The following is a 10,298-nucleotide window of genomic DNA, read 5'->3' as shown; positions in this document are numbered from 1 at the left end:
CATATTCCATGCTTATTACAAGGATTGAGAGACTTTAGACAATGCTGAGAAATCCTAAGCAAGTTCAGCCTGTAAACAGACTTGACAAGCCCATCATTACTGATGTTTTATTTCTTAATTTCAGGAGGCACTGATGTCTTAGAGGACTTAACTTCTATCTGCTGTCTCCTGAAGATACTCAAGTATCCTCAGAAGCCACATTTTTCCTTTCCACCCCGAAATTATTTTCCTAAGCATTCTGCTCCTCCTCTGACCTGGAAGGGTCTGCCATCTTCTTCCAGTCATGTTCAAGCTTCAGATCCCACCCAATTGAAACTCTGTTCTGTTTTGTTCTCTACCTGCAACATACTGGTCTTAGGAGCAGGTAAGTGCCAAGAACTCTACAAAGTCACAGGACACAATGGACAATAAGTTAACTTTTTTACTTATGATTGACATCTCATTTCTGCTCCATACTGTTTAATTATTTCATTTTTGACTGGCTTTCCACCCTATTTTGATCCTCAAATAGCTCTTTTGCAACTCAGAGTCCTCCAAACACCTCTCTAGAAAGTGTCTGTACTTTGGAGTCCAAATATTCTATGTTGCAAATGGACTTAAGCTTTTTTGTTCATCTAAGACTTTCAGGATCATTGTCTTGGCCAAAAAGTTTAGGTGTCCAGGAGATGGTAAGCTACCCCCATAACCTTGCTATCTGGTAGTTATGAAAGCAAGTCTCAGCCAGGGCTCGGTGGCTCATGCCTGTAATCCCAGCACTTTGAGAGGCCAAGGCAGGCGAGTCACTTAAGCCCAGGAGTTCAAGACCAGCCTAGGCAACATGGCAAAACCTCACTGCTACAAAAAAAAAAAAAAAGCAAAAATTAGCCAGGTGTGGTGGCATGTGCCTGTAGTCTCAGCTACTCAGGAGGCCGAGGTGGGAGGTTAAATTGAGCCCAGGAGGTAGAGGCTGCAGTGAGCTGATTGCTCCACTGCACTCCAGCCTGGGCAACAGAGCAAGACCCTATCTCAAAAAAAATTTTTTTAATTAAAAAATAAAGTAAGTCTCATGCCACATGTATCTATCTGCCATAGATATCAATAAAACAAATTTTTATTAGTGAGTAGGCATAAAACCGATCATACAACCTCTTTTGTTTTTTAGGTGCTCTGACCCCACCTTTCATGCCTGAAGCAGATACCACAATATTCCAGAGGCACGATTCTGTCACCCTTATTGTCCAAAGAAAGCACCAGAATCATCCCACGCCGTGGCTCAACTCAAAACCACTTAGGGACTAAGCTTCAAGTGCTACCCCTAAAAGGACAGGCTATAGGACTTGCTGGGGTGGTGACTGTCTCTAAAATATTACAGCCAACGGGCGCGGTGGCTCATGCTTGTAATCCCAGCACTTTGGGAGGCCGAGGCGGGCGGATCACAAGGTCAGGAGATCGAGACCACGGTGAAACCCCGTCTCTACTAAAAATATAAAAAAAATTAGCCGGGCGTGGTGGCGGGTGCCTGTAGTCCCAGCTATTCGGAGAGGCTGAGGCAGGAGAATGGCGAGAACCCAGGAGGCAGAGCTTGCAGTGAGCCGAGATCGCGCCACTGCACTCCAGCCTGGGTGACAGCGCGAGACTCCGTCTCAAAAAAAAAAAAACAAATAAAATAAAATAAAATAAAATATTACAGCCAATCCACACCTCTGGAAAATCTTTAATTTCAATAAAATGAGCTTATATCTAACATCTGTTATCTGGATTAACAAGACATAAATTTTATCCATGAAAATGCTTTTCTGACAGTTGATATGTTAATTAATGAAATCTCTGCTGGTGATTGAGATGTAGACAACTTAAATGAGATAGCAGCTGCCTTTGGAGTATGGCCGTACTGATCACCCCGGAGTGTGAACTGCTGATTAAGGCAAACTGACAGCCTCAAGAGAATAGCTCAGACTAAACCACACATGCTCACACACACACAAACACATACACATTCACACACATACACCTTCACATTCACACACACACACACACACACACATATCTACACTAAAGTAATTTAAAGTAAATTACAGACATCATAATAATATCATAATAATATACAGATAGGAACAAACATCTGCGCGAAGTAACTATTCTGTGTTGCTATAATTGACATCACAACATTAACGAGAAAACTGATTTAAATACTGTAAAAATTATAAAATGTATTGATTTTATTCTTACAAAACTCAACTACCTTTTCATTTTTTAATTCGAGAAACAAAAAAGCACAAATTAAGTTAAATTCAACTACATCCTATATAGAACTAATGTCAACTTCTAACCTTTTTCTATGTGCTCACACACATAGACACACATTACATTTTACAAAATTGGAGAACCCTGAATATTATGCTATACACATTTGTCATTAAATACTTTTTCAAAAATTTGAATTTACAAGGCTACAGTAAGGTATGATCTCACCACTGCACTCCAGCCTGGGCAACAAAGCAAGATCTTGTCACTAAAAAACAAACAAACAAAACTTGAATTCAGATATCTATGTATTATTGTATCTGATAACTACATCATAATTTGGTAAACTAGTTCCCTATAATTTGATAAACTAGTTCCCTATGATTTTTGATTATTTTAGGTTGTTTTGATCTTCTACTATCACAAACACTTTGTATGTAACACTCAGGAGGACACAGTGGCACACTTACATTGGGACTTTTAAGCAGAGTTTAGTGAAAGTACTATTTACAAAGTCAAGGGGAGGAGTTAGGAAAAGCAAACTCAGAGGATGCACCATCCTGTGGCTGGAAATGCTGGGGAGCTGTTACCTCCCACAGGCCAAAATGTCTGGAAACTACAGAGAGCATGAGAGAGGGCTGCCAGACAGGAGCTGCAGCCTGCAGTAGGGGAATGCAGCCAAGCCACAATGACCTGGCAGGGAGGGAGCTGCAGGAATCAAACCACAGCCTTACTCCAGGCCCCCTGCCTGTGCCTCCCATCGGCCAAACCCAGCCAGAAGCCTGAGAACACGGAAGCCCATTGATGTGGCCCATATGGTCAGCCTTCCAGCATGGAGCAGGGTAAAGGACGGAGAGCGAGGCAGGAGGGGAAAATATGCTACAACCATCAGATATATTTCTCATCCTTATGCACAGAGTTCATCAAAACTTATGTTTAAAGAAAGATAAGTAGATGGTAAATAACTTCAATAATATTGGTGAGCACAGTGGGTGGTGGAAAGTGAGTTCTTTTCGGGACATGTTTAGAGGGCTCAGCTGCCTGATCTGGTGAATAAAGCTACAGCTGAATTCAGATCCAAGATGGAGCAAGCCAAGTCCCCGTGTGACTGGTGGTGAGGAAGTATTAACGTTTGGCGGAGATTCTTGTGTTTCTGGATGGATCTGTGGGGTGCAAGACTGTTTCAAGAGGCTTCTCATGATAATAGTTCCCGTTTTTCTAACCTTACTACCTGCCAGGCTCTGTGTTAAGCACCATACACCATTATCTTATTTAACACCAAAACACTCGATATGAATACTATTATCCTGTTTTTCACAGGGGAGAAACTATAGCTTGGAGAAGTTTGGCAATGCAGTCAAGACCACACACCTGCTAAGTGCTGGAGCCAGAATTTGGATGTAGATAGACCAGAACTCAAAGCCAAGGCCACTCAACCACCCCCAATAGATGCTTCCACCATCAGCTGTCCCACTCCAAACTGCTTTATGAAGAAATAAACAGTGGAAGCCTGGTGAATTCAGATTAAACCACTACAGGGTGTGTGGTCAATAATTAAAGAAATAGTAAAATTCCCTGAGAGTGCTACCCAGGTTACACCACAGTATTTTTGTAATTAGTAATAACAATAGTAGCATGCACTGGTCATTTCTTGGAGCTTTGTAGGCCATTGACTCACTATTCAGAAAACTGATGACATGCTAGGATCAAGCATTTATCCTGTTTTTCCTGTATGAACTGTATTTCAGGGAAACGAAACAGTTGATAAAGGTATACTGTTTGGTTTGTTTGCTTGTTTGTTTGTTTTGAGACAAAGTCTTGCTCTGTCACCCTGGCTGGAGTGCAGTGGAGCGAACTCAGCTCACCGCAACCTTCGCCTTCCGGGTTCAAGCAATTCTCGTACCTTAGCCTCCCGAGTAGCTGGGATTACAGATGCGCCCCACTGAGCCCAGCTAATTTTTTGTATTTTTAGTAGAGACGGGGTTTCGCCATGTTGCCCAGGCTGGTCTCAAACTCCTGAGCTCAGGCAACCCACCTGCCTCAGCCTCCCAAAGTGCTAGGATTACAGGCATGAGCCACCGTGCCGGGCCGATAAAAGTATACTTTTTTTGTTGTTGTTTTTGTTTTTGTTTTGGGGATGGAGTCTCGCTTTGTCGCCCAGGCTGGAGTACAGTGGCGCGATCTCGGCTCACTGCAAGCTCCGCCTCCCGGGTTCATGCCATTCTCCTGCCTCAGCCTCCCGAGTAGCTGGGACTACAGGCGCCCACCACCACGCCCGGCTAATTTTTTGTATTTTTAGTAGAGACGGGGGTTCACCCTGTTAGCAAGGATGGTCTCGATCTCCTGACCTCGAGATCCGCCCACCTCGGCCTCCCTAAGTGCTGGGACTACAGGCGTGAGCCACCGCGCCCAGCCAAGGTATACTTTTTTATAGAATTCCAGATAATGTGGGCAGAAGAAATGATAGAAATGACACTTAGCAATCCCTAATGGAATAATCATTAGGACTAATTCTCTTCTTCTTTTACACATTTTGGGGTGTCTTCTTCCCCTCTAGAATGTTAAGCAATCATTGGTGAACACTAAAATCGTTGAATAATGGGTGGTGGGTGGGAAAACTTATGTAGAATGAATCAGGGTGACAGCTATTGAACCCACTGCTCATCTCAGTATAACGCAAAAATTGGGGCCGGGCACGGTGGCTCACGCCTGTAATCCCAGCACTTTGGGAGGCCAAGGCGGGTGGATCACGAGGTCAGGAGTTCGAGACCAGCCTGACCAACATGGTGAAATCCTGTCTCTACTAGAAATACAAAAATTAGCCAGGCATGGTGGCGCATGCCTGTAATCCTAGCTACTCAGGAGGCTGAGGCAGGAGAATTGCTTAAACCTGGGAGGCGGAGGTTGCAGTGAGCCGAGACTGCACCACTGCACTCCAGCCTGGGTGACAGAGCGAGACTCCATCTCAAAAAAAAAAAAAAAAGAATTGGAAAATCAGGACACTGTGTACGTTGATGTGAGGCCTAGGAGCTATGCAGCAAAATCTGTGAATTATCCTTGCCAAAGTAACTGCTGACTCTGGATCCAACCAGTTCTCCAGACATAACTACCAGTCTATAGAAAATATAGGAGAGAGAGGAATAGAAAAACAAGTTAAACACCATAGGAAGCAACTAGCCAAATTCCGAATGTGGAAAATTCTGCAGTAGAAATGATCACATTTCTTTCACAAATAAATGGCATGACAAAGGAGATGAAAGGAAAACTTGTAGATTCACAGACTTAGGAGAGGAACTGCTTAGCAGGCATGGGGTTTCCTTTAGGGGTGATGCAAGGGTTTTGGAACTAGATAGAGGCGGAAGGTGCACAACATTGTGAATATATCAAATGCCACTGAATCGCTCACTTTCAAATGATTGGTTTTATGTTACATGAATTTCATCTCAATATAAAGGAGAAGATATATCAGTCAAACATAATGGGTGGAGCTTATTTGACCTGCCTAAATGGAAGAAGGAAAAAAGAATGGCTGTAGAGTCTAGCAAATTAGAACCACAGGCTATCTCTGCTGCAAATTAGAACCAGCAACTCCAATGATTTTAAGTTGGGAAGAGATATTAAGGGTTTAAATGAGAATTTAATTCCTTTCTCAGGCTTAATACTTCCCAAAAATTATCTCCTAAAAAAATCATCCAGCCTGTTTGTACCCCTTAGGGAGCGGGAGCTCATTACCTCTCAGAAAGCATCCTTTTCGCCACAGAACAACCCTGCCCCTCTAGAACTTTTGCTCACTGGTCTTAATTCGGCTCTACTGGCTTACATTGATTGTTTACTAATCTTTCAACTTAAAGCATTTTGAAGCTATTGCCATACGAAAATTCTCCTTTCTGAGGTGACCATCTTTTTTTTTTTTTTTTCATTGAGAGAGGGTCTTGCTCTGTCACACAGGCTGCAGGGCAGTGGCACCATCATGCTCCACTGCAGCCTCAACCTCCTAGACTCAAACAATCCTCCTTCCTCAGCCTCCCATGTAGCTGGGACTACAGGTGCACGCCACCACACCTAGCTAATTTTTGAAAATTCTTGTAGAGATAGTTCTTGCTGTGTTGCTTAGGCTGGTCCCAAGCTCCTGTGCTCAAGCAATTCTCCCACCCTCACCTCCCAGCATGCTGGGATTATAGGCATGAACCACCGCACCTGGCCAAACTCATCCATCTTGAAGCAGAACTCAACACTTCTTCCCAGCCTGCAGCAACAAATACCTTCCACCAAGCAAAAGAAAGGATGTAATTGACCAAAGATTTTATTGACGTGGTGGAAGGAAGATGCACAGCCCACTAATCCCCACCCAGTCCATCCCTTCTCCTCCACATCTTTCCCTTTGGCTGCTCTCTATTTGGTGTTTAGCTTTCTCCCCAAATCCCAGAAAGCCAGAGACAATTATTCCAAGAATGACTTTGCTTTCCACAAACAAAAGAGTGTTCAACCATGATGACTCATTGGGAAAGTTATCAATCACAAGTAACTTTTTCTTTTATAATATTCTCTGTCACGAAAGGTAGTATCTCCAATTCCTTAGACTGCTATATAAACATAATTTCCATTTCTCTTACTTTCTTAGATAAACATTTCAATTTACTCCCAGTAGTTATATTTATCTTCAGGTGTGGGGCCCAGAATAAAATGTAAAATCATGGTCTGAGCTGAAAAAAGTAGAATAGGGCCCTCACCTCTATCATTCTAATAATTTTATTTTCATTGTTGTGATCTAGGACCCCAAAAATTTTTATAGGGATCACTTTTCATTAGTTATTTATATTGAGGCTCCTGGCAACAGAATTCTCTTATTCATGTTTCTACTAACTCATATCTTCCCCTGTTCTGTACTTACGACATTGTATAATGGCTGAGATCTACAAGTTTTCTCTATTAAATATAATTTTAACAGATTAGTCCATCATTTCAGTCTGTCAACGTTCTATGCACCCAGTTCTATTACCCAGCCTCTACCCACTCCTAGCATCGCATCTGAAAATTTAAGGCCCATGCTGTCTAGAAATTGCTAAAGATGACAGAACTAAGCAAAGAGCACTATAATCTGCCCTAGAAATCTCTCTCCAAGTTAACTCTTCTCCATTAATCAACATTCTTGATGAATTCTTATATCAGCACATTACTTTCTAAATGTTCCCAAGTAGGACTGTGGAGTGTTCAGTTTTTCTAAGGATCAACATCATGCTCTTATTCCATAATTTTTTTTTGAGATGGGGTCTTGCTCTGTTGCCCAGGCTGGAATTCAATGGCACAATCTCAGCTCACTGCAACCTCTGCCTCCCAGGTTGAAGTAATTCTCCTGCCTCAGCCTGCTGAGTAGCTGGGATTACAGGCATGCACCACCATGCCTGGCTAACTTTTGTATTTTTAGTAGAGACAGGTTTTCACCATGTTGGCCAGGCTGACCTCAGGAGACCCACCTGCCTCGGTGGATCAGGTCAGGAGATCCATCTGCCTCGGTGGATCAGGTCAGGAGATCCACCTGCCTCGGTGGATCAGGTCAGGAGATCCTGACCTCAGGAGATCCATCTGCCTCGGTGGATCAGGTCAGGAGATCCACCTGCCTCGGTGGATCAGGTCAGGAGATCCTGACCTCAGGAGATCCACCTGCCTCGGCCTCCACCATGCCCGGCCTTATTCTATAATTTCTGTAACCCACCCTTTTCCTGTCCTGAAACTCAGAGGCAGGGTGTGCAGGTGCTATATACTTAAGAGTGCCCACATATTAGGGGGGACCATATGCATAGCAGATATCATAGACTGGAGGATTGAATATTATAAGACTCTTCCGGCAGGTGGCCATGAAGTATCCTATTCTTTAAAATCTGTATATTATGATAATTTCCCAACAGATGGAAGAAAAGCATCTTGATGAAGGGGTGCCTTTTTCTAATTCACATAAAGACTTCACTCTGCTGAAAATCATGTTGACTCAGCTCCAATCTGCTGGCCAGCACCAATTTTCTACAATTTCTCATAGATTATTGACAACAGCTTCATATAGTTCTAGCTCTTGTAATCTCTGGAATATAATTAATCTGGGCCTGGTTCTCACTATTTTCTGAACTTTATTTGGCTGCAGTTTCCTTTTCACATACTCTTTGTTCTGCCCTTTTCAGTTTGAAGACCATATCCTTGAGAGGGAGGACAGGAGAACAGATTGGAATCATTCTGTCTCCTTTGTCAGTAGCCTCTGGGTCCAGTTGTGGACTTATCATTCTCTTATTCTTTTACACACTTTGGGGTACCTTCTTCACAAGTTTCCTCTTCCCACTGTTTTAGTCTGTTCTCACACTGCTAATAATGGCATACTCGAGACTGTGTAATTTATAAACAAAAGAGGTTTAATTGACTCACAGTTCCACATGGCTGGGGAGGCCCCACAATCATGGCAGAAGGTGAAGGGGAAGCAGGACACGTCTTACATAGCAGCAGACAAGAGGATGTGTGCAGGGGAACTCCCATTTATGAAACCATCAGATCGCGTGAGACTTACTCACTATCACGAGAACAGCACGGGAAAGACCCATCCCCATGATTCAATTACCTCCCACCGGGTCCCTCCCATGATACATGGAAATAATTGGAGCTACAATTCAAGATGAGATTTCGGTGGGGACACAGCCAAACCATATCACCCACCCTCCTCCTAAGTGTGGTCCACTAATCTCTGCCCATTGTCCAGGGCTTCCTCTCTGATCCCAGTGCACTGAAAACTGCCATTGATTTAGCTTCTAATCTCACACCTGCTTCATTGACATTCATCCTCACCAACTTCATGTGATTATCAAGCTCTCTCTCCTCTTTGGAATCAAAGGCCTCTTTTTTAATTTCCCCACAACACCTAAGTTTAAATTTCTTCTGAGTTGGTTTCGTGTTCTGAAGAACCTGCCATTCAGTCAATATTGCAACTGCTGCCCAGCTGGCCTGCAACTCCCCTGGTAATGGTGCCTTTCCCTGTCATCATGAAAACATCCCTGAGGCAAATCTGTCACTACACCTGGTAGGCAATGTGGGATGGGAAACCCACAGTTCCTTTCTTCACACTTTTAAAATTCTACTTGATTTTTCTCCACAGAGACAATAAAGCATTTCTGCCATAAGGTGATCAATGCCATTTCTTTCTCTTTTTTTAACTGGCCTTCCATTTGTCACTTCCTTGATGTTACAGCTTGTCACTTCCACAGTTTGTTTGAGTTGCCCAGTCTCACATTGAAATGTGATCCCCAGTGTTGGAGGTGGGGCCTGGTGGGAGGTGTTTGTGTCATGGGGGCAGGTCCCTTGTAAATGGCTTATTGCTGTCCTTGTGGTAATGAGTGAACTCCTGCTCTATTTGTTCCTGGAGGAATTGATTGTTAAAAAGGGCCTGGCACCTCTCTCCTTTCCTTTGGCTTCCTGGTCTCACCATGTGGCAGACTTCCCTTTGCCTTCCTCCACGAGTGGAAGCAGCTTGAGGCCCACACCAGATGTAGATGCCGGTGCCATGTTTCTTGTAGAACCTGTAGAACCACAGGCCAAATAAACCTTTCCTTTATAAATTATCCAGCCCCAGGTATCCTTTTGTAGGAACACAAAAGGACTAAGACACTTGGAGAAGTGTTTTCTCTTCATGCTCCCTCTTTCTAGTTTTGCCATTTATATTTCCCCTGTGCTGCCTCTATCAGGAATGCCATTGTTTATCACTAACTTAATTTGAGGCTGATGGTCAATGTTATAGCACCTTCTCCAATCATTAGAGTTGTCAAATTATTAAGGATGGAAGACCTCAATAGCAGGATTTTTATCCTAACAAATTAACACTCATTCATTCATCCATGAATTCATACATTTGTTCCACAATATGTGTTGAGGATCTACTCTATGGCAAACACCGAGATGAATAAACTCACCATCTCCATCACCGGAAACCTAAAGGCAGATTTCAAATATAACTGGAGCACTGTGTGACTCCATTTTGTGCGTGGAACTGTATTAAAATACAGCTTGATAAAAATAAAATAAAAAGCAATTTAAACCATTCT

Source organism: Hylobates moloch, unplaced genomic scaffold (genome assembly GCF_009828535.3).
Source record: "Hylobates moloch isolate HMO894 unplaced genomic scaffold, HMol_V3 SCAFFOLD_10, whole genome shotgun sequence".
NCBI lineage: Eukaryota > Metazoa > Chordata > Mammalia > Primates > Hylobatidae > Hylobates > Hylobates moloch.
Note: the sequence above shows the minus strand (reverse complement) of the source record.